This window comes from Poecilia mexicana, unplaced genomic scaffold (genome assembly GCF_051168715.1).
Source record: "Poecilia mexicana isolate PSO_F unplaced genomic scaffold, ASM5116871v1 scaffold_12, whole genome shotgun sequence".
Taxonomy (NCBI): domain Eukaryota; kingdom Metazoa; phylum Chordata; class Actinopteri; order Cyprinodontiformes; family Poeciliidae; genus Poecilia; species Poecilia mexicana.
In genome coordinates this window covers 18,984,148-19,008,891 of record NW_028263381.1, presented here as the reverse complement: position 1 = coordinate 19,008,891, position 24,744 = coordinate 18,984,148, and the positions used below count along the sequence as shown (strand labels likewise).

At 36.8% G+C, this 24,744-nt stretch overlaps 1 protein-coding gene across 1 annotated transcript in view; it reads left to right on the top strand.

Annotated features, from left to right (window-relative positions):
- il11ra (interleukin 11 receptor subunit alpha) overlaps window positions 1-24,744 on the top strand; it is a 46,795-nt gene that overhangs the window by 4,918 nt on the left and 17,133 nt on the right. The gene's annotated exons all lie outside the window — the stretch shown is intronic.

Sequence of the window (24,744 nt, the reverse complement as noted above, 5' to 3'; positions counted from 1 at the left end):
GAGTTCCTCGTTATTTTTGTCTCTCTGGGTTTGTTGACCTTCTTATTTTGGACTTTTACAGTTGCCAGAGCTTTTACAGAGTCAAGTTGCTTCTGGGTTTTCTGACCGGGTTTATCACAACTCTTGTTGAGTTCACCACACTACTTGTAGTAGTGTATTACTCTTTCTATGATTGATACTTTAATAAATTGGACTTTTCAGTTATTTTATGCCAATATTTTGGCTTCAGTTGGCCTTTCCATTACTTTTATACTGACACTTCTGTAAGGTAATCATTAAGTTGTTTTCATAGCAGATTTGAACAGAATATCAAGACCCAATTTTGTCTGATTAGTAAAGGCTTCATCATAAGTGCTACCGATGTCCAAGTTGTTATTGAGTAAAGTACAGCATTTGCAGTCTTCATAATTGTCCAGAAAGTCAGAGAAAGTACTGAGAGGCTGTTTAAAAGGATATTATCTTCAATTCAGTGAGAAATGTCTGTAGTTTATGCAGGCTGCTAGAGAGCAAGGCCCAGCAGATAACAGGAAGGATACATAGGGAAGCAGAGTTGTTCTACCATATTCCTTTGGGCGTTAACGCTCTCTGGATTTTGACATTTTGACTGTCTTCTGAAAATCTAAGTGAATGTAGCAATTTCCATGATCAAGGAAATGCATCTCTACTAATGTCTGATAATTTTGTAACATTTGCGTCTAGAATGGATTGTCACAAGTCTCACTTTACATGCATATATGTATTCAGGACTTGTTTCTCATAGCTTGGTTTTTTTTTTTGCATTTTGATGGACATTAATTACCTTAAAATATAAGATTTTAAAAGTATTAAAATAATAATAAAAAAAGAACACTGGCGGAATGGAGGAGGGCTGTAAAAAAAAAAAAGCCAGCCTCTCTTTACAGTGTGGATAAATGACATGAAAGAAAGTATAATTTTTTTTTCTTAAAACCTTGGGATACATTGGTATTGCTAACAAGACCAAGGCTATTCTTGAATAGTCGGTTCAGCTTTTTTTTCCCCAATTCTAAAAACTCTACACTGGCTTGAATAATGTGCCATTTATGTCGTTAGTGATCTGATTCTCAAAACCCAAAGTAATGTCAACATCAAGATCCCAAATCTAGACGAGTTGAACAAGGACTGTCTGGGGCAGAGGACTGATTCAAAGTGGAGAGCCAAGAGGAAGAATTGTAAATAATTTATCCCTAAAAATAGTCTTTGGTAATGTGTTGAAGATCTTCTAGTCAGTTAAAGTTAACAAAAGATACACTTTCAAGTAAAAATTAAGTTTTGGACAAATGCAAGAAATTTTAATAAAACATCTAATAGCAATAACGTTCAAGGACTAGAAGAGACGAGTTCTCTTTTCAGTGAGGTTTCTGGAATTCAAAGCTATTCTGAAGACATCAAAGCACTTTATACTAAGACATTTTTCCATTCTTCAATCACACACCTATTTTCACACCTGTAGTTTTAGTTCTCAAAGTTCAATTGCTGCCAGTGTATGAACAACACACATTTCCAACAGATTCACAGCATTGTTCGAACTCTTACTTTTTATTGGCTTGCTTTATGTATTTATGTTTGAATTAATATGTGACCTAAGCTTATAAATAACCATTATAGGCATCTTGTGTAAAATCCTTTGCAATTCTGTAACATAAAAGCAAAAACTGTTGCTTCACATGACTTAGCCACAAACACCAGGACACATTAGATACACAGAGGTTCATCTAACTAACTTAAGTTGATAAGTTAGCTACATAATAATAAGATATTGCATAAGGAAGTAATTAGGTTGACTTGCATTTCATAATTCATGTAGGTCTTACAAAGCACACTGGTCTGAAAAAAGGTCTTAAATTGAACTAACTGAAATTTGCATTAACAGTGTTTATATTATGTCTGTGTGGCTTCATGTTTTAAGTGAATGAAGGAAGGTTTTCTCTGTAAATAAATAATGCATTTATTTCATGCTGATGGAAATATGTTACTTAACAGCCTCCACTCAGGAAGATTTTTTTTGTATATATATATATTTATATATAGTCGAATAACCCTGAAATCCAGACAGTCCCTGATTTATTTTATCACCTTTTAAAGGGTTTTTGTGAGGTTTCCGTGTCTGTTGCCTTAAACCGGAATTATAAAAAAAAAAAAGCACTTTCCAAAGTTAGACAGTTTCCTGGAGAGCTTTTACATACAAGTATTTTAGAACTAATCTTAACTATTTTAATCAATGCTGTGGTGACTTTGAAAATAGATCCTACTTGATAGATTATTCAAGCTAGGAACAGTAAACAGTCTTTAATGGAAAAACTCTGTTGAGGGTGTTGGTTTCAAATTTTGTTCACTGTTATTTACCAGACCAGCATAAAGTAAACACAGGACTGTTTTTCAAAACAGTCAGGCAAAAATGCACCAGAGTTTTTCAGTTTGTTGGTATTGGCTTTCATCCTGCAGGTGGTCTCGTTTACTATTACTGTCATTTCTGAAATTTTCTATTTTAAAAACTTTTGTTCGGACTTGTCATTGAAGACTTCTTAGACTTGTAAATCAGTGAAGTGCATTTTCAGAGGGCGGCTGTGGATCTTTGAGCTAATAGGAAAAGTCAAGAGTAGAGCTTTGTTTTATGTATCTTTGTGTTGTGGTTTCATGTCTCTCATTATCATTTCCTGTAGTGACATTTGTACTTGTCCCACGCTTAAATTTTAATTTTATTGTTTTGGTGGTTATGTAACATAATAGCAACTGTAAACCCTATTCTCATGTGAGGAAAGTTCATTTTTATTTAGAAAGTATGAGTATTTAGTATTTTGATACACTTACAAAATAAGGCTATACTTTCAATTGCTATTTTGGTTCAAAGATGCATTTTCATCTCATGGGAATTGTAGGCATGTTTCTGCAACATTTGTCCCAACTGTGTAGAAGAGGAAGTGTGATTTGCATATTGAAGTCTATAAAGACCAAAACATATCTTTGTATTTTTATTGCTTTTTCCGTGGGATTCCAGTTTTTTTGTTTTTGTTTTTTTCTGAAAACAATTTTTAAGTTTTGAGCAACAATAAAACTACATTTCATTGAAACTAAGACTCCAAAAATTGTAAAAACATTTGATAGTCGTATTTTTGCCAAGTAAGGCAATGCTGAAATCGGTTGTCATGAATGCAAATTTTCTTTTCCTATCTCTTAAATTTTGTATCAGTATGTTCCCATCTCCTCTGTGAGCTTTATTTTGACCATTGCCCTCAATGGTCAAAATAAAGACAGAAAAGTGACAATTATTTACACTAATGCAAATAAAAATCTGCCAAACTAATTATTATGGTAATATGTTTATTTAGAATTTTTGCTATTTTGATACAAAGACTGCACCAATTCTCTCTAAATATCATAGAAATTTCAAGTTCTTTTGCTGAGCCACATAACTTCTTTTTTTTCCCCATTCCTTAATGAATAACACATGAAACTGTATAATGGTATTAGCAGCATGATGAGTTGGGCTATCTGCTAAGGTAGCAGATGGCCTTCTCTATCTGCTATAGTCGGTTGCCTAAGACTTAAGAGTGACACTTCTTTAGTTTTGACTGTCTTTTTTAATAAGGATATTTTTAAGTTGTTGGAAAGTTATTGGTGATGTTGTACTACTATGCAAACTTAATTTGATTTATTGTAAAAATATGCTAGCTTTTCTTTTCATTGATATAGTGCCAGACCCACAACATTTTGGGCCTTTTTCCTCTCAGTCTTTCTCCACCACACTTCATTTATTGAAACATTGTGTGAGCACAGTTGCTCCGAAAAGAAACAAGTGACTGCATGAAAAACCATAACTTCTGAATAGTATACATATTTATGAAAGACACCAAGCTTGTTATCTTGAGCACTTTTAGAGAAATTGTTTCAATCCGACTTTAAATTGTGTAAACCACACGGTGAGAAAGTATTATGGTTTTAAAACTATATCTCAATGCTGACAAAAACGTATGCCTTCGTTCATGCACTGATTCAGATGTAACTTTAAAAACTATTATGCTGACATCAAGTGTTTGTAAAAACTAAATCTTCCTCTTTCTTGCCTATCATTTATTGTCTCTATAAAGATTTTACTACATGTTACTGGAGTGACTAAAAAGAAAAGGAATCAGGTCCACAATAAAAGCAAAGCTGTAGTATGTGAATTGAAAACAGGCAAACTTCACACAATTTCTGAAAGAAAGGAAAAACCCCATATAGATTCTCTGCTAATAAACTTGATTATATGTGCACCCTTCTTTTGTAGAGAGTGTTATTTTAGTGCCTTATGGTGAATAGATGACAAATATAGTTCCCTAAGAAGTAACCATGTTTCCTTCATGTGTTCTTCTTGTGAGGAAGTGACTATTTTCACTCTGGAGGTGATGTATATTTGATGGACTTGTCTGTTTAAGTTATGTGACAGTCAGTTGGGTTTTGCTGGCATGGCAGGTATGTGTGTGCTGTGATACTCCAGATGATGCTTCAGTGGTACTACGCCTTTTCCTAGTTATATGTTATTGTCTTTTTGTCTTATCCTGTGTCTTTACATTATCTCTCTCTCTTCTCTGTCATTTTAACCCTCTTTCCCTGTTAGCATTGAGCATCTGTCTACTCCCTCTCTTTTAGCTCTGTCTGTGTTTGTTGTCTTTATGGAGCATTGGCACACTTAAAGGATAAATGGATGCTATCGAGCATGATGATCATATCTGATTTGGCAGACAGGTGACAAAAACAAATGAGTAGAAAGTCATGGCTGCACTGGTGTTACTTTGTTGCTTAATTACAGCTGTATTTGTTCAAATAGGTTTTGCAAACGAATCAGTTTGTGTTTTTACAGGTTGGGGGATGATGAATGTTTGTAAAATGTGTATGTTTTTTAGGTTTTCCCAACTATTTTAGTTGGTAAAAACGAGACAATGGTTTTATCCGGACGGATTTCATGCAATTAAAATGCAGCTAGACCTCATTTAAACATAACCCTGGTGTGATATTTTGGTGTTCAGATTAATTGGTGTTTGTTAACTTGCTGCACTCTGTTGCTTTTCAGATGACTCATGTCGGGTGTGATTATGTACGTTGGGAGGTGTGGGTGCACTCTTTATTCTCTGACCTTCCAAGTTTAAGAAGATTCAAAGCAAACTCTGCCAATAGTCATTTTTCTGCAGTATCACTGTAGGGGATTCTCTGTCCTCTCTGAATTACGACATGCAACACTTTTATTGGATTATATAACCAATGACGTACATTATGTAAATTGACATGTCTACTGCATCCTCTCTCTTGCTGAACAGATAATTATTAGAAAGCTTTTGATCTGAACTTGGTTTGATCTACTTGATGGTAGATTTTTGATCTTTAGCTTTTGTAAAGCTTTGATTTGACATGTTAATGGAGTACAATATGTTATATTAGCTGTTATCACACTTAGCGTTGCAACAACAGATGTTTAACAGAAAACAGATAAAATGAAATTTCCAAAACCAGCATTATCCAAGGCAACAATCGAAAGCTCGAAAGAACAAAACAGAGCAACTTTGTTGTGCTCTGTTCAGCTTTTCTGTCATCTTGGTTTCCTCTGACGTCTCTGGGCCTCCTCTCGCTTCATGTTGGGACGCCTCACCAACACTAAAAATAGCAAACTGTCAGTAATCTCATCATCACTCAAACACAGGTTGCAAAATGAAGAGTTTTGTTGATACTGTAGCATGGTAGGATTACTAATTGGAAACAGATCATCTTCTTTGCTTTTTGATCTGCCAGTCACGAGTCGACCAATCTGAATTTTATTCACCATCCAGTTTTTCTCTACAATAAACAACTAAGTTCATAAATTTTTTCCTGATTAAGAATTGATGCGTTCAACTTTTTATTTTTATTTTTTATTTTTTATGCTTTATGGTGGGTTTTAATATTCTCTTGAGTCTCACTTTTGTTTGATTTTTTTTCCAAACTTGCAGTAAATCAGGAATGGCTGACTGAGTACTATTTTACTCTAAACAGATGTCAAAAACCAGCGACAGCTTTGTTGGCTTGATGTATGGTGGCCTCTGCATTTGCAGCCGACAACATTTTGTTAGATGTATTTTTTTCAGACAAAGAGAAGGTCCTGCTGATGACAGCCATGCAGCAGATGTTGAGGTTGTTTGTCAAACAGACATCAGAACATTTCAGCAACAGTGTTTGGAAAAAAGTGCATTTGGCAAGACAGCTTCAGTAAAGGATCTTTACTGTAGCCAGTAAAGTAATCAGATTAACATTTGTTTTAGATTGTGGTGAGTAATCATCTAGCCTGAAAAAAAAAAAGCGTTCTTTTCATACCACGTCTGCACTCAGATGTTTTCAATGCATGCTAAGCATAATTTGAAAAGCCGTCCCCTAGAGTTTCTAAATGGCTACATAAGACTATACTTTAAGGGAACATGTTTAAAATGTTGAAAAATTAATTGTAAATCACTTTAAATATCCACAAACTATCACAGAAGAGAAGCGTTCCTCTCTGTAGGATGATAAACTTATTTGACCTCCTTTTAGTAACTTGTTAAATAGTCTATTTCTTGTGTCAACATTTGCCTTAAGATTTAGATCAAGTTAAAGTGGGCGATGGTACTGAGCTCACCTGTGCTCAGTGAGCGTTAAAAAAAAGGGAGAGAATCAAGTCCAGCTTCTATCAATATACATTCATGTAATTCTTCATTTTTTTTAAAACTGTCATAGTTCTAAAATATTTAAAAATATATATAAATTAGAACTTATTTCTGCAGGTGCAAACACGTTGCAGTGTATTCTTACTGAGGTAAAAATTGTGTAGTTTAGCCCGGAAGAAGTCGAAGTCAGATTATTACCTCAAACTAGTGTGGTCATGTAGAGGGTTCTCTGGTTAAACTCCACCCTCCATCTGCTTCTGCCTTTGATCACGAACAGCCCTTTTAATCTTTCTCTTGGATCCCATCAACACACAAGCACACACACACACACACACTCACATATGCTCGTATGCACGTACACAAACAAACACCAAGCATCTTAAAGTCAACAAACTTCAACCAAATCATGGTGGTGCTCTGTAAATCAGCCTTCCTATCTCTTGTGCCATCTCGAGCTTGGATAATCTGCTCCCTGTGAAGCCAGCGCTGTTCATGGAGCCTTGCAGTCTGATGAGGGGGGTCTTCTCGTAATTGGACATTTGTTCATGCTGAAAGAGACATCATTGCAAATTGTGTTGCGTCTGCTTTTCACGTGCAATCCAAGAACTCTGTGAGGTTGTTGATTTTGTTTCTGCAAAATGAATATATAAAGCAAGAATTGAACGTTTCTTTGTATTCGTTCAAATGTGACATGCTTGCTCTGCTGACTTGGTTTTGCTGAAAAGACAGAAAGTCTCTTGAGATTTCACTTCAGCTTGACATTTTTAGGATCCATTAGCCCCAAAGCCTGCCTTAAGTGGACAGTCTCATTTTAGATTCTACAGGGGCTCAACTATGTGATTTCGTCTGTAAGTGTGTTATTTAGATTTAATCGGATGTTGAGTCTGTGAAGGTTGTTTACTGTGTGATTCTTTAGCCTGATCTTTGCTTCAGAAAGCTTTCTGCCACTCAGACCTACACTTTTTTCAGATTTATTTTGAATATCACTTGAAACCATCAAAAGAAAGAAAAATAAATATTTCTGGACACTGTTTTTCATACAAACGTTGAGGCATAGTACTTGTCTCCATTATCCTCCATAAACAAACAGGATACAACATCGACACCTTGGCTGTGTTTAAATAATTCAAAAAGACTTGCCAGTGCTCATTCGCCAGACATAAAATACACCACCTTGTGTTTGCAGCCATGGGGAGAAAACAAAGATAGTGAGCAGGTGTTGAGACCGTTCACAGCTGACTGGAGCAGAATGGGAAGGGTCAACCCACATAAAGCCTGAGGGCCAAGTGACATTTTGAAAGATTCTACTGCTGCTGACTTGGAGGTAGATTTTACAGAGAAATCTTAGTTGTCTGTAGCACAACAAAGGAGACAAAAAAGGCAAAAAAAAAACCCTACTTTTTCTAGATGGAGGGAAAGCTTAAAGAGTGTCTGTAAAGAATACTCCTAAACAATATACAAAAACACATATGCATATATTTAGATGTCATAACAAGAAATAAAACATGCACAGTTTTGAGCTGATGTTATATGAAGCTGTCCATGAAAACCACAGTCGCCTATTTTAGTGGATTCCAGTGGATCCTCTAATGAGATCTTCCAACATTCCTCACACTACATCATGTTACTGGATGCCCTGCACAGTATTTTATCACTCCAGGAGAAAATGGACATTGGTGCCAAGATTTTGTTCCCAGTGGCTTAAAGTGAAACCTTGTCTGTTCAGACAGGATTTTGGATGTCTTTTTCAAGAGACCAAATGACTGCGTGTTTCAGAAAACTAAGCAGAGGAGTCCCACAGGGATATGTACTCAGCCTCTTTGTCTTTACTTTGCTGATGCATGATTATTTTCCAGATTCAGGAAAAGCAGGTCATTGAGTGCTTTATCATAGTTCAACCAGAATGATACGATTCATCAACGAGGATGAACTACAGAGAAGAAGTGCAAAAGTTTTTGAGTTGGTCTGTGGACAACACTCAGTCCCACATTGTCGAAACACCACTGAACTTATTTTGGGTCTGTACATCAGTGTGCATCCCTGTGGGGAGGGTCAGCAAAACCAAATTTGTGGGAATCTCTCCAGATATCCCCTCGTGTCTTGATACAGCACATACGGCCAAGAAATTTCATCTGAAAATACATTTCCCCAGGAAGGTAAAGTGAAATGCATTATCGAGGCTTCTTTGAGGTCATACTGAATGCTGCGTGAGAACTTGAGGTGCGATACGGTTAGCTGAGAAAGCCATTGGTGTCTCATTATCCTGTTTGAAGACCATCTATTAGGAAAGATGCGAGCAGAACTCCTTGGTTTTGCATGATTTCTTTCACCTCTTGGACGTTTAACCTCCCACCATTTAATACATTTTACATAAAATCAGTAAATATCTACTTAAAGAATTGCTTAAATCTAGTGTATGTTATGCAGAAGAACTGCTATTATTTAAACTAAATGTAGATTTCATTACGACCATTCTCTACCACCATCTGTGTAATTTTCCTCTTCCAACTGTATTTATGAGAGAGCAGTCATCTACCAGTGAAGAAAGTGAAACTCTCTCATGTTTATTTTCCCATGGGATTTACATTTTTGTACCACTTACTAGGCTAACATTCCTTTGCAAAGCACATTGAGCTAATCTAAAGAGGGAAGAAAAAAAAACAACCTCTAGAAAACAGTAGTATGATACAAAGAGAAGAGGCTGCATAGTCTTGCCGGAGGATGGCGCTATAGCTAATGCTGCTCGTGCTTGCAATCCAAGAGAGGAAGTGGTCAACTTCAGTTGAAGTTGACCACTTATGTCTTTATAAGTTTAAATAAAAGTAAAACTTCAATTCCCCGAAGGCTTCGTCAAGCTTTAAATGCAACAACGGAAACCAAGATGTTTTTACCCCAGTTCACATCCGACTTCCTGGGATAAAATACAGTAAAACTCTTCCTTGTCTCTTCTCTTCTTGTCTTTCTAAATACTTTATTTACTTCTTTTTGTCTTTTATTCCTCTTTTTGCCTATTTCCATCATTGTCTTTCTGTTAGCGGCTAAAACTCTACCTGTCTTCCTCAACATGTCAGGACAGTCAGTCATCCAGCCTGTAGTAATGGGGAAAGCATGGAGTTCCCAGCAGAGTGACTCACGGTTCTAGCAAGCAGGGGTCGTGCAAGTGTGTGTGTGTGTATATGTGTGTGTGGGACAGCTGAAATATGTGTGGGTGGTGGGGGGAGGGATAACTAAATCACGTGTGGGTCTCTGTGTGTGTGGGGGGGTGTGCCCAAACATGTTTATGTAATTTGGGTGTATGTTTGCCATGTTTTCCTTCCTGCTCGGCTCACGGTGAGAGATTTGTCGGTAGTGTAAAGGTCATTTGGTAGTCAAGAGTAAAGCACACATAAATCCTAGGGCTCAAATTAAAATGAGCCCTAGGAGGAAAAATAAACTTCTGTTTTATTTTTTCATACATATGCATATTTTTATCTCCCAATAAACATGTCAATCTTTGCATCTTGGACATATTTATCTATGACTTTCCTTTTTTGATTATTTCCTGTTTTGTGGACACTGGATTGTGAATTGATCTGGCAAACCCAGACAAAGTCTTTCTCTATCTTTAGGTATGTAAATATGTTCTTTATTCGAACATTGTGATGTTGCTAAAGCTGGTATGTAATAATTCTTATCAGTTATGTGAAAAGAATTTGTGATTGTGAAAGGATGAGCGGGAATGAATGGATGATCCCTTTCATATCTATTTGTAGACAAACTGTTTCTCATCGCTTTACTTCAGCATCATAAGTGCACAATCCAGAGAACTTCAAACTTATCAGTCTATATGATCAACTTTTTGGGTTTGTTTTAGTTTCCGTGTTTGTCGGTAGTGTAAAGGTTCTGTTTTTTGTAGCTGTAAAGACAGGAGTGGAAAGTGCCTGCAAAATTACAAATGTCCCAATGATGTGACTGTTATAAAACTTCTACTTTAAATTTAGAGATTGTAAAAATCCTAACCATTTGTTGCTGCATTTTAGTAGTCATTGGTTGACTTTAAGGAAATTAAAAGCAACCTGAAGGAGTTTTGAATAACAGTAATTATAATATGTGTATATGGTATCACACTGACCAACAGGGTTTATTGAAAAAAATGTTACATTTCTCTTACCTTCCTTTTACGTCTAGCATGACCGTACAAGTAATTTTCCACCAGTTTCATGTGTGATTTAAGTGCCTCAAAGGCAAATATTTTAAATTAGAAATTGGATACTGGTAAGAAAAAGGAAAATATGCCCAGCATCCAGTTTATTTCTTGGCTTTATTTTAGAAATGTTCACTTTTATAAATAAAATTCCCATGGAATATAATCAAAGAAAAAATTTTCAAATAACAAATGTCAGGATTTTTTTTTTCAAGCATCAGAGGAGCACCTCTGCTTAGTTGTAAAATTTGAATTAGTTACTCTTTACTGAGTACTGTACTCTTTACTGTGCATATAGCCATGTATAATGTACATAGTATATTGCATAAGTTTATGCTGTAGATTTTAATTTTTCTAATTAAAATTATCTGCAGACATGTTGGCATGTGACAACTTTTAATGGATTCTGTAATACAGTGCATTTAATATAAAATCGAGGTTCAGGAGTTGGGTGTGTTCAGAGATTTCCATACCAATTACTTGATTCACTCTGAAAACTGCGGTAGGACTGGGACATTCCTAATTGTTGAGTGTTATCTTTTGAATGTGTTCACATGTGTGTACATGTACCCAAGGGTGACATTAGGTTTTTCCACTCACTCGAGGCACACTTTAACCCAGAAATGTTTGGATTTGAAATGCACTATTTAAGGGACTCGCATCAGCAGCTAGTTTGACCTTCCAGATGTTATGACGTCAGCTCTGACACCTATCCAACTTTGTAATTAAAATACAGTGTAAGCAAAACACTCTTATGTGAAACAGTGCGTGACTTTCATTAGCTAACCAATGTAGCGTGTCGAATATTTTATATAAGCCTTACTTTTGGTTAGAGATTATTCTTTTCCAATTGACTCTTCAGTGGCAGAAGCAGACAACGGAGGCAACCAAACTAAGGTTGCCTTGATGTAAATATGAAAAATGGCTCCTCTTACCCCATTCTCACCTATACGAGTTGCTTAGCATCACATTAAATCCCCAAAAGGGTGAGTTAAAATTATGCACAAAGCTATCATTGTTACTGTTGGACAAAGGTCGTAGTCCAGCATTAGGTACATTTTCATTTCTAAGGTAACGGTTGACATAATATGGAAACCAGAGAGCACTCGGTGTTGCAGCTTAGGCATTCTGACAAAAAGTTGGCATCTGACATGTCGGGGCTTAGACAGCTCAACATTTTTGTTTTGTTGGGTAAAACCTCAGAACGCTTCTGTCATCACAGTTTTTACACTAATAATATAGTGTCAATGGATGTAATACCTAATTTTTTTTTTTGAAGTGGAAACTGCAGTTTGTGATATTGTGTGTATATGTTTATGCACATGAGAGCGTCTCAGTGTTGGATAAAACAGCAATCTTCAACTATCTGCTTCATGTCTTTATAATTACTTCCAGCAGCAGAGAGGCGCCAGTCTACGGTGTTAGTATGCGCACCCGGGCACAGGCACACACACAGATTCAGACACTCGCGGCTTGCCGAGCAGATCATCGGAGGAGCGTGGCAGAGCAGAACCAGTCCAAGCTAACTAACTTTATTGCTTTTGAGTTTAACATCAGGCAATATTAACAAGCAATATGTGTGAGCTTTTCTGAGTGTGTCTGTTCATGCATTTCATACATTTTCAGATGTAGGCAAACGGATATTTTGTTTGCTTATGATTAAATACAAAGAACATGTTTTTTTTTTTTTATTGAAATACTTTTAGATTTCATTGTCAAACCTGTAGCTGACGTTGGTGATCATAAATCATATTGTGCTGTATATGTGCCTCTGTGCAGCTTTTTTGGAGGAATAACGGAGAGCAGATGTGGAGGAGTAATGTTTAAAGACCCTGTCATTGGCTCACACAGAGCAGATGTGTGTTGGACTATCATCTTCCTTTTGGCCAGTAGCTGCACTGAGTCAAACGGTTCGGCTGCGTTTCACACGCTGAACAAGCAGCATAAACAAACCTCACAATATAAGGAGACAGAAAGCCGATTTATGCTAATAGATGCTGTTGGAAGGGTTGGGATTTGTCAGAGCAGAGAGAGGTTGACTTTGGGGTCAATGTGCGTATGGCTGGAAGTCTCTTGACAACCAGTACACCATTGCCATGGTATTTTCCTAAACACTGTAATAAAATGTGGTTTACGGTAAAAATCTAATACTCCCAGCTGATTTCCGTTGAATGATCTCCAGACAATTAACCACCGTTAAAACGGGTAAAGTTAAGAAGAACAATAAAATCACATCTTCTGGTGATTTATGGTTTCAATTTCTTTTGTGGAAACTCCTCCTTTCTCGCTTTTTTTTTCTGTTGTATTTATTTGCTGATGTGTGACAGTTCCTTTTCAATAGAGCATGAAGACATGTTCATTTAAAGTTTACTATGGTCTAACAATATTGAGTGAAGTAAAGAAAAACATTTCTTATTTAGCACAGCGTTTTAGTTATGTGAAAAAGAAAGACACCAAGTTTGGTGTTTAAAAATTAACTTTGGCATTTAGTCTGAACAGTAGTAAACGGAATGAGGTAATATAATACTGAATGAGTGTAATAAAATATGAACAACAACAGTAAAAATAATATGAATGAACACAAATGATTCTACTACTACGGTTTCTTAAGTTTATGGATGTTGTTGTTCACCATCCACTTCTATTTATATCCTGGTAAAAACATGTAATGAGCTTTAAAATAGAAGTTGTAGTTGCTTAAACTTCCAATAACAAAATTTAGAAAAACCTTGAATTGGAGAGGTAGTCAGTAAGTGAAGTGTGGAGGTAATATATTGATTCATGCGTATTAGAAAAGTCTTACTCCGATTCGTAATCCATGCCTTTCTGTTTTCTTGTGGCATACTTAAGATGGGGTAGAACTTCAGCTAAGTACGCCCAGAAATTCTTGTTGCATACCGAATGTATAAAAAAATATGTATAATTTGTTTTATTGTGACTGTAAATGTTACTAAAGTCAGAGTACATGCTGAAACAGTTGAAGAGATTCTCACTTTATGTGCTTTGTGAAATGATCCTAACATGATGGATTTATGTTTAGGAAAACGAATTGGTTATTTGTTTTTTATAAATACTGTAATTATCTTCTGGTAGATTTTATGTGTGATGGTTTACGGTTAGTTCCTGAGTCTATGTGCCAATGGGCCTTTGAGATTCAATGCCCAGGGACACCTGAGGGTGTTAATCCGTCTTTGTTCCTCAAATTGGGAAAGATGAGATAATTAAACATTGAAGTGAAGCAGATGTGTGTTGATCTTAAGTCAGTATAACGGCCTCAGAAAATAAACAATTACTCACCTAAGTTTGCTCAAAAGCTTAAAACAACTGGAACTGTGACAAACAAGGCTGGGCAAAGACTCAACTTTATCTTTCCAAGACCAACAGTGAGGAGAACGGGAAACAGTTTTTATTGTAAAGCATTTCTTTACTAGATGTGCGTCTACATGTGGATGGTGTTGTGCACATACAGACTGCATTTACCATGACGATGGAGCAGGCAGTATAGTGCCGGATTATAGATGCGCCACAAAAACTGTGGGTTGTAAGGAACAATAGATGCACTGTTAAAACCCAAGAAGAGGGCTTTCTTCTTGTTGGCAGTCATGAAGCTTCCATTGGACAACATCTGCTTGGCAACTCAGTTTGTGGTCATTTGGTTTTCTTGCATAAAGGCTTCAGCCTTGCTAAACTGGAGCAACGTGTGCTACCTTCCCTGAGCGAAAAATGAAAACTAAAGCTAAAGAGCCATTTACAGGAGTGGTTAGTCTAACTTTAACTTTTTGTGTATTATCATTAATCCATAGACCTTGCTAAGTTTCTGTACTTCCGTGTTTTTCTTTTTTTTTTTTTACTAATACGTGGTCAGCCAGGCAGTGCTGCTTTTCTGAACTTAAGAGGCCTTCATAGATTGGTAATAAGTACCACAGAAGTTAGAGATGAGCTGATAATTTTTGGTTTCCTTCAAAATCTGACTTGCTTATTCTTATTTCGACAGATATTTTTTGACCAGTCAGAGTGCATCAAGGGACAACTGGCTATTTTGAATCTTGTTTAGCTGACTATAAATTAGACTAATTTGTACTGTAGAACAACTTAAACATGTTTAAGGAAATAAATGTTATTTCTTAGAGTCCCTACATTTTATTTCAGTTCTAAACTGCAGTATTATAAATACTACTCTATTCACATCTCAGTGAAATGTATGGCTTCACTGAGTTTCTTCCTTAATATCTAACTGAAATATGTCAACAATTAATGGCATAGAGGCTTTTTTTCCCCCTTTGAGGATGAGCCAGTTGGTTTTATCCTTTTTAAAGCCTCCTTGCTTTGGTTACTTATCCGAATGAAATCCTGGATTTAACACCATTCAGTTCAAACAAAAGACCCAATCAACACGTAAAAAGAAAAGTAGGACATATGTTTTGGGAGTTCCAGGTTAAACTTTTAGTTTGGATGTTTTGGGTTCATCAGTACAGTGGATTCATTGTAAAATCTTGCAGTTGATATTTATGCAGCTAACTCATTGCATGGCAGGAAATTGTAACAGAAGGTTTATTCGCTGACGGTGTGAATATGTACGTTTTTAATTTGTTGTAGCTGAGTAGTTGTCTTGAGTCGTGTGTTTCTAATTCTTTAGCCATGTACTTCTTTGATGAGAAACACCAACGCACAGTCTAAAGAGAAGCGTTTGTATGCAGATGTACTTCTGCTAAGTCCAAACTCCCAACCCCCACTCCAAATGATGCAGTTCAGTACGTGTTTATTTATATGTTACATTGGCTTCAGTATTACAAACTTGAGTGCTCACAGGATTGCGGTCTTTGTGTGTGTGTGTGTGTGTGTGTGCAAATAGCTGGCATATGGTAGCCATCTTGCCCTGGCGACAGAGCTGGAGGAAATTCCAGCGTTATAGTGCTGAAGCCAAGATCCTTACTGCCACAGACACTCACTCGCTCTCTCTCTCTCACACACACACACACACGCACCAATTGTGCCAAACCCACACACACAAAGTAATATTTTTTACGTCTAAAAGTATTGAAAAGTTAACGGAAAATTCTCAGATAGGAGCCAAAAGCTGTTTTGTATTTAAAGTTTCCACTCTTCCTGCCTAATGTCCTCCCCTCTCCCTTTTTGTTTCACATATACATGTGTCTGCACGCTTAATGCCTAATCTGCAGATTGTCTTGGTGTTATCTCAGTACACAGATGGAGCGTTTACTTCTTATGTTCTAAGGCTTGGGAAAAAGTAAGAAACAAGTTGAGAAACCTGTTAGCCGAATATTTCTGGCAAGGTATATTTCATTTAAAGCTCTCCTTTTTTTTCATTAACAGCATATTCCTAGATAAAGTTGTTTGTGCTGTTTATATTCTATGCTGATTGTCTTTCTGGTTTTATCATTTTATATTATCATCATCAAAGTCTTAAGCTTTTGTAAGCATGAGGTGCATTTAAAGAGTTAAAGCATAATACTTAATTTTCACTTTATCATCTAACCCTAAGGTAAATATGAACTTTACAAAAAATATACACAGATAAGACTTTTAGTATTTTGAAATAGCACTGAAGACTTTAAAATTTTGATCTGTGTTTTGTATCTTAAATTAGTAATTAGCAGTTAGTGTATGTAGCATTATAAAATTAGCACTTAGTTTTAATTAGAGGTTCTCAAAAGCTTGTCCATTTACAAATCCAGCATGTTTTATGGCATGAAACCAATATATTTAGCCTTTCTGGGCCTGTCCCAATCACCAGTAAACCAGTTTATTGCATGATAAATTAAAACGAGTTCAATAATTTCCATTTGCATGATTTATCAATTTTCTTTTTGAAAGACAATTTAGTTTACAGACATTTCATAATTTATTTAACTTGATGTTTCTGTTGTTTTATTTATTTATTTAATATTTAAAATGTCTTACAATTCCAGTATTAAATGTTCATAAGAATGTAAAGTTTATTGATTTTAGAGAATATGTTCTTGCTTTTTTTTTTTAACCATTATAACCATTATTTGAAACTGGTCTTCTCAAAACTACAATTTTATCATTTATCGCAATAACATCCAGAAAAATTTGCTCATGACAGGCCTAAGCCTTTCTGTTATCTACTAAAGGCCCCGCACTCTCCGAATCTACCACTGGCTGACTGGGCCACAGAAATGTAATACAAGACATTTTCCTTTTGACTAGTTTATATTTTTGCGCTTCTTCTAAAATCTCCCTGAAAATTTAACTTGAACTTTACTTCCCCTCAGCAGCAGGGCCCACTAAGAAGAGCTAAAAAATCCTTTGCTTTGGTTCTGGTCACCTAATTTCTTGTTGCATCCCTAAAACTGAGCCATAACTCTGATGTCTTAATTGATGGACAAAAACCAGAAAGTTCATTTTCTTTTATTCTAAAGTTTTGCAAAATAACATGATTAAGAACCATCAGAATTCTTTGGTTCCCTAAGCTAGAAATTGCAAGCAAAAAGATCATTACCATCGGCACCAGAGAAGGATTATGAGGCTATTTGGAAACATTTTTGTCTTTATGGTTTTTCTGTGAGGATCATTCACTAATGGAAATCATTACAGACATCCTCTATGTTCCCGAGAGCAGATTTGCTTGGAAGCTCATCCTAGAACGAGATTGTGCAATGGTCAGTGAAGCTGCGAAAACCAAAGAGTTGTGTCTTGAACAACACACATTTCAGTCAGTGTGTACAACATTCCCTCTGTTAACATCCACAATGAAGTTTGAACAAAGTTCAAACAATAACCTTTAGCTTGGAAGTTTGCCACAAATCAAAATATCTTCAAAACAAAAAAAATGTGGAGGATGCAACTTGAACCACCAAACATCCTAAGCGACGTCCTTTAGACGGACATAGCTGAGGTTGAGATGTTTAGTGAAAACCAACCGCGGCGTATCAATACAAACATCTCATGCCAACTGGCAGCTGAAGCTTAGCAGAAACCGGGCCAAAGCACAAGACAATGATCTCAGGCGCAGTAAAAGCTTGAACAAAATACCTTTAAAGGAAAAAAAAATAATCAAGGCATTGTATTTGCCAAGTGAAATTCTAGACCACCACCTGACTTGCTTGAAGTGCTGTGGCGGGACCTTAACCAAGCTAAGCATGCACAAATGTGACAGATATTAATGAACATAAATCCTGTTGCAAAGACGAGCGGGCCAAAATTCCTTCACAATGACGTGGAACTGATTAAGTCACACGGAAGACAATTACTTCAAATTGGACAGTGCCAATTTAATAATGAAACAGTTCACTTTGACCTACTTCACATTCCCGTCTGTCAGCCCCCTTTTTTGGTAACATATTTACAACGCTGCTTTCCCACTCCTGTTCCTGCCATGACCTCTCATTCCTCCCTACCACCTTGTTGTTTATCTCTCTTGGTGCTCCAGAGCTGTCAGCAGGTAATGTCGGCTTTGATGCCAAGCAGAAACGTATTCATTTTCTTTTTTTTGTCCCTCTTATTTTAATTAGATTAAAGCCGTGTAAAAAAATTCATTTGGGTAAATGTCAATTATATGTGTCCTGTCTAGAGCAGAGATGAGGGAAGCCGTGGATGTTGGTATTTGTGTTGCTGCTAAGACGGTTTCCACTGTGTGTGTTAATGCACATTTATATATTTGGTGTGCAAATTATTAAAATGTGAGAGCCCCCTCTATTTTTAGTGGGGCTTCAAAGTATTTGCGGATTTTAGCCTTTCACAGGTGGTTGAGGTCACAAACCTCCTTAAATATTGGTGATCTACTGAATGCTTATATTTAGGATTTTTGTTTACCTTTTGCAAGAGATAAAAAGTGAAAATAAGACTTTAAATTGATCTATGTACATACACAACACATATTCCATTCATATTTTGGACAGCGCCTGGCCTGCAGTGAATACTTTTGTTTTTGCTTCAAACTTATCTTATCCCTTCTCTTGTTCCATTAGCTCATTCACACCTAGACCCCAACCAGCAAAGCAAGAAATTCACTGGCACTCATTTAAAGAGGCTGTAGTGTGTGTGTCAAAAAAGAAAGCCCTGCGCTTTGTCCGCTGATGCGCTTTGAGCTGCTCCACATATGGAAATACAGACCGACACACACGGATGTCAGTCAGCGCTGCTCTTATCGCCTGGAAAGGTCAGGAAGACAGGGTGTGCAGGGATTGCCATGGTGACCTGGGTAAACACCAGCTCCATTGTAGTCCTCCCCCACCGTCTTGGCTCGGCATCGTTGCGTTGTTGGCTTAGTGCACTTGCACGCGCACACAGAGTATATTTTTTCACTCCGTCTCATTCACACTCGCACACAATGCACAGTTACACTACAGTTTTGTCAGCATTTTACTCTTGGAAATAGATGTGAGACACAAACAAGTAAACACACTTTGACTATTGTTGCGGAGGCTGTAGGGTTATTGAAACATCGGTCTTTGTTAGTTTCTAATTTATGACATGTACTCTAATGACCTGTCCTTCTGAACAGGACATCCTGCAATGATTTGTTATGTCACTGGCCAGCAAAGCAGAGCGTCCCTGACTCAACAATCATTTTTCTTTTTCAAAATGCAAATATTCCAGCACTGTATTGTTGGTGTGCTTTAGGGTTTTTCCCTACAACACCCAAGATCTGCGATACGTCAATCAGCTAACTTTAAACAAGATTCGCCAAATTCACTCCACCTCCTATCGACCCCCCAGGCCTGGCTTTTTTCCCCCTCTCCCTTACTTCTATTCTCTGTCTGTCTGTCCTTTCAGTGTCTTGTTTCGTCTCTTGTAAAGCTGCCTGAATGTGCAGTGGCATGCCAAAAACAGAGTGACTCACTACGTGGGATTGTGCTGCCATGGAGAACACTGGTTAATAAAAAGCCTTTTTAAATGTGATCTTTCTCTGTCTCCGTCTCATTTTATCATCAAGACTTGAGAACCGATAAAGACATCTTCAACAAACCCCTCCTCACATAGGTATTGTTCGATTTTTGTCTTGATACATTGACTTTCACTTTTTACTATGTTTGAATTGGGCGGAACATTTTTCACCGAGAAAGTTTGTACGTCCCGGTTTAGCAATTACTTTTTATCGCTTTGTAGTTAAGAGCTCGGAGAACACTTTCAGCTTTATGACTGGCTAACTTGTGCTTTGTGGTGGATTTACAACTTTTGTTGTTTTTCTGCTTTTACGAATTGTGAGTACTTTAAAGATGCATCCTAGCGACAATGACCACATTCCCGTGTCTGTAGAGAGGTTTGGTTTAGTATTCACAGTAGAAGGGTGACTGGAGGGTGTGACTCAGGCTATTGGCTTGTGATTACACACTCTGACAAAGACACACACATGCAACCTGAAAAGAAAGCACAGCCAACACAGTCAATCTCTCTCTGTGACGCTTGATGTTGCCCATATGCTTTTCGTATTTTTCACGTAGAATATCAGGCTTGTTTTGTTGTCTAGCATAGAGTTAGAAAATTTAAAAAAGAACTCTTGATGGATTGCATTCACATAAAAACTAAGTGGAGACTTGGGGACTAGTACTAAACATCAGTACTGATTAGAAGCCTGGAAAGCAGTATTAATCACCAGACAGTCTCATCTTTAATCAGACCTGCAATTAAACAACATATTACAAATACAATATTATAACTTTTTCCAATTCTGCTCTTAATAGAGCTACTTTATTGAGTAATAGGTGTTTCTTTAGTTTCCACACACTGACTGCTCATGTTTTTCACATTTGAAAATATTTTTACACAGTCAAATTGATCCTACTGTGTAACCAGGGTAAAAGTATTCTTTTTTCTGTCTAGTTTCTTTTTACTCAGTGGACCTCTGCTCATAATCTGACACGATTTTTTTTAGACCACAAAATGTTTGTGAATTAAAATAAGTGAAGTTCCAAAGACACTTGCTTTTCACCTTTTCTTTGCTTTAAAAATGTATGCAGTCCTGCTGACCATTAGTATCGGCTGAAACAATGGACGCCAGCATTTAAGGAGAATCAAATGGTTTAAGAAAATGTATTTACTGGACTTTGTTCTGGCAGGGATTAGATTGCGGGAAAACTCGATCAGACTGGGAGACAGAACAGGGGCTTTACAACTCATCAGGGTCAGATACAGATAAGAACCAGCTGACTGGAACTGATAGAACAGAAGAATTATTTTTCCCTATGGTTGTATACCAAAAAATATAAAAATAAATGTGACTTGCATATTTAATTTTTTTAAGATGATCAAACAGGGAAGCTATACTAATGGAGCAATAGAAATCCGGGTACTTAACTTTGAACATTTTGACATGTGAGTGATGAAAAGCCATCAAGCAGACGAGGTGGCGAATGTGTCAAAGTCTAAAAAAAGAAAGCAACAGGCTGAAAGTGGAGGATAGCAGAAACCGTGTCTGTGAGGTTTAACATCAGACTAAATGTTGCTGACAAGGTCCTTCATTAATATTCCATTTGCACATTTTAACCCATCAGCAGAAATGTTTCCTTTTAACTATCAGAATTCCTTTTTATAACAAAACGGAAAAAAAAAACATTACGATAACACTTCCATTACACTGGAAACGTTTAGTCATGTGAAAAAAAAGTTATTTTTATGCTACTAAAAAAAAAAATCAAAAATGATGAATGTAGGTCTTATGCTTCTGGGCACAATGAACAAAGTGAACAGTCAAAACTTTTCCTTAAAGAATAGTTGGTTTTGCTTGTCAAACTTTTTAAATGAATGAAAAAAAAAATCATATTTAAAAAACATAGCCAGAGTGAATCATCCTAGTCAACTTGAGCATCTTGTGAATAAGTAATTGTGCTTTGCTTAGCTATGCTTATGTCACTGTGGAGGTGTTTTGACCTGCTCTTTGCAGACTTTTTTCTAGGCCACATTGGAAGGATTTTCCTTGCACAAACCGTTTAAAATTGTGACACACCGTCTCAATTAGATTTATATCAGGATTTTACTAGACCACTAAGGGGAAAAAAAAACATTTTTAACCATAAAGAGGAGGACCTTCTGGTGTGATTTGCATCTCTGTTTTGCAGCATAACCCATGTGTAATTGAGGTTAAGGTCACACACTAAAGGCCAGACATTCAATTACTTTTTCTCATCACTGTATAGCTTATGAATACCATCCTGTGTTCCCACTGAGTTTTTGTTCATGGACTGTTTCTCAGCAGCTTAACAGTAAAATGGGGCAATGTAAGCAAGCGAGTGAGAAAGCTGAGATTTAAATTTGCCCCATACTCTGAGGTGGCGGTGGTGAATGTAACACGGCTGTGCTACCTCGTAGCACGGTAGACACAAGGGGGCCCGGCAAAGACGTCAAGAATATTTTTGAACCAGTTTATGTAGGAGCCACTCAATTTTCCCAGTTTGGTTAATTGCTTGAATTATTTGGAGAAGGAGGTAGTCTGCTATTGTAAACTTTTATAGCACAATGAACCTGTAATTCAGTTGTTGATTATAAGATGTATGTCTGGAAAACTTGGCTGCAGAAATTTCCAACCACTTATTGTGACTGAACCCAGGATGCGCGAGGCTTGTCGCGGGTCGGTGTTTATTTAATGGGGTCAAACTTCATAAATGTGAGGTGTAATATAGTCAAGCTGTGCCAGTGTGTTTTGTTTATTTAACATTTACAGCTGCTGGTCATATTAAAATATGTTGTGATGCAAATTGTATGGAGAAAACAATGAAACACCAACAGTTTTATTTCTGTTGGTCCATATGTTGCTGTCACGTCATCTTAAGAGTCCTCTTTGTAATATATTGTAAATAACGCTTTATAAAACACTATTAATCAGTCACTAAGATGTAACACATTGCTTAGACGCTGGCAGCCTCAAACATAACACCTCATTCTCCTGTTTACTTTAAGGTTTATATAACAGATGATCTGTTTGGCTGAGATGCTGTGAACCACATGTTGGAGTGTTATTCTCACTAAACCACAGTGATCGCAGTTCAAGCGCCCGTAAATAAACCTTCAAAATTCAGATCGTCTTTGCAGATGGCATGAGAGAACAATCTGGTTTTTGCAATGGTCAGGGATATTCACACAGTAGACGTTGGGTTACTACCTGTTGGTTAGAACTGTTACAAAATCCTCATGTGATAACGGGAAAGGATATCCGGTTGACGGCGTCAGATCAAAGATTTCAAACATAAATGTTACTGTTGCAAAAAATAATCCAGACTACTACAGTTACAGCAATCTTGTTTTCTACAATGTTTTGAAGATTTATATTTAGACTTGGGCAAAAATAAATGCCTGTCGTGACTGAATGCTGGCTTTACCAATCCAATATTTACATTTTTAAGAGTTCCTTGTGCAGAAAAATAAATCTCTCCCTCTCTGTGTTTTTTTTCTTTTTATGCAATAACACGTTTAATTTAATTGTTAGTAGCTAGTTAATTAGATGGCTGTCTGCACAGATAACCAGCCTGCAGGCTGCTGCCTAGCATACATGTGTTTTGTTGTTTTCCAACTGTTGTATTACCTTGATAAGAGTTATAAGTGGTGCCTCTGTAGTTTCCACTCTATCCTTGAATTTCGGGTTTGGAAATATTGGCGAACGAATGAGAGAAAAGTTCGGCTGCCATTTTTCTGCCTCCTGACCAGCAGTGTGAAGCAGCAGATCGGAGAGAGGAGGAGTCGTCTCACTCTGATGACTCTCAGTGGTTGTGCAGGGACAGAGCCTCCGGCAATTTCTGCGTCTTCTCATTAAAAAGGAGCTTAAACCTTAGGAACGGTGTGATGGAATACGTTTGAGTTTTTAATAACCACAGCCTTTTGTTGACAGCCTTGCTATACCTTGATTCCGATAACTGACTCATTCCTACCTGGCTGAAATCTTGGCAGAAGATGTTTAGCTTTGCAAAGTTTCTGTTGCATTTTTAAAGTCTTTCGAAGTATTCATATTTATTTTATATTTTTAGACAGTTTTAAGTGCATCCAGATTTCCCCTATTACATCTTAAATAGTTTGTTTTATAATATAAATTTTCTGTGTTAATTGATTAACACTCGTTTGGATTGTTTTCATACATCATTCACTTGTTCATGTGCGACAAAAACTGCAGAGACATTTTTAAAGTATAATGATATATGGATGGGGTTAGGGTTAGGCTAACACTAGGGTGATACTAACCTGATTGTAGATGCACGTCTGTTTTAGGGTGTGGGGCTTTGATGCCACATTCTTAATAAACAGCAGATTAATTTGTCTGTTTTAATCAGCCTGTGGGACGATTTAGCAGCGCTTATAAAAACTTAAAGACGGCTTGCTTAATTCGACTTTATTAACAAAATATAACTCTGGTTAGACGGTACAGATGGTGATGAATAAAAAGTAATAGGATGAGCTGTGACGCATTACGAAGGCTCAGACTGTGGTACTGCAGGTTAAGAAATGTTCCTGATCCAAACATGTCTAGCACGATTAAACAGAGTGAAAAATATTGGTAGCGAATATGTATGTTTTGATACTTTGATTATTCAATTCAAGGTGTAAATATGTTCTCTGAACTAAATGTCTGTCGCCCATTATTTGCTCATACTTCGTCTCCTCTTTTGCTCCTGATGAATTATAGAACTGTTTGACATTGAAAGAAATAGTGTTTGTGTTCAAATATAAAAAAAAAAGAGTGGGTTCTTTATGCTTCGTGCTTCGTGCCAGTCAACCCACGGAAGATGTCTCATTGAGTTTTGGCATTGAGCAGCTTCATGAAAAACAACACTGCTGAATTGATTATACATATATATATGGTCTTTTCTGTGCAGGATCTAAATAGGCTGCTATTCAGTTTCATAATGAGGAAAGCATATGTTTTAAATATATTTACATGCTAACCTCTTTCCAGACTTCAGGATTTTTCTCTCCTTTAATACAATG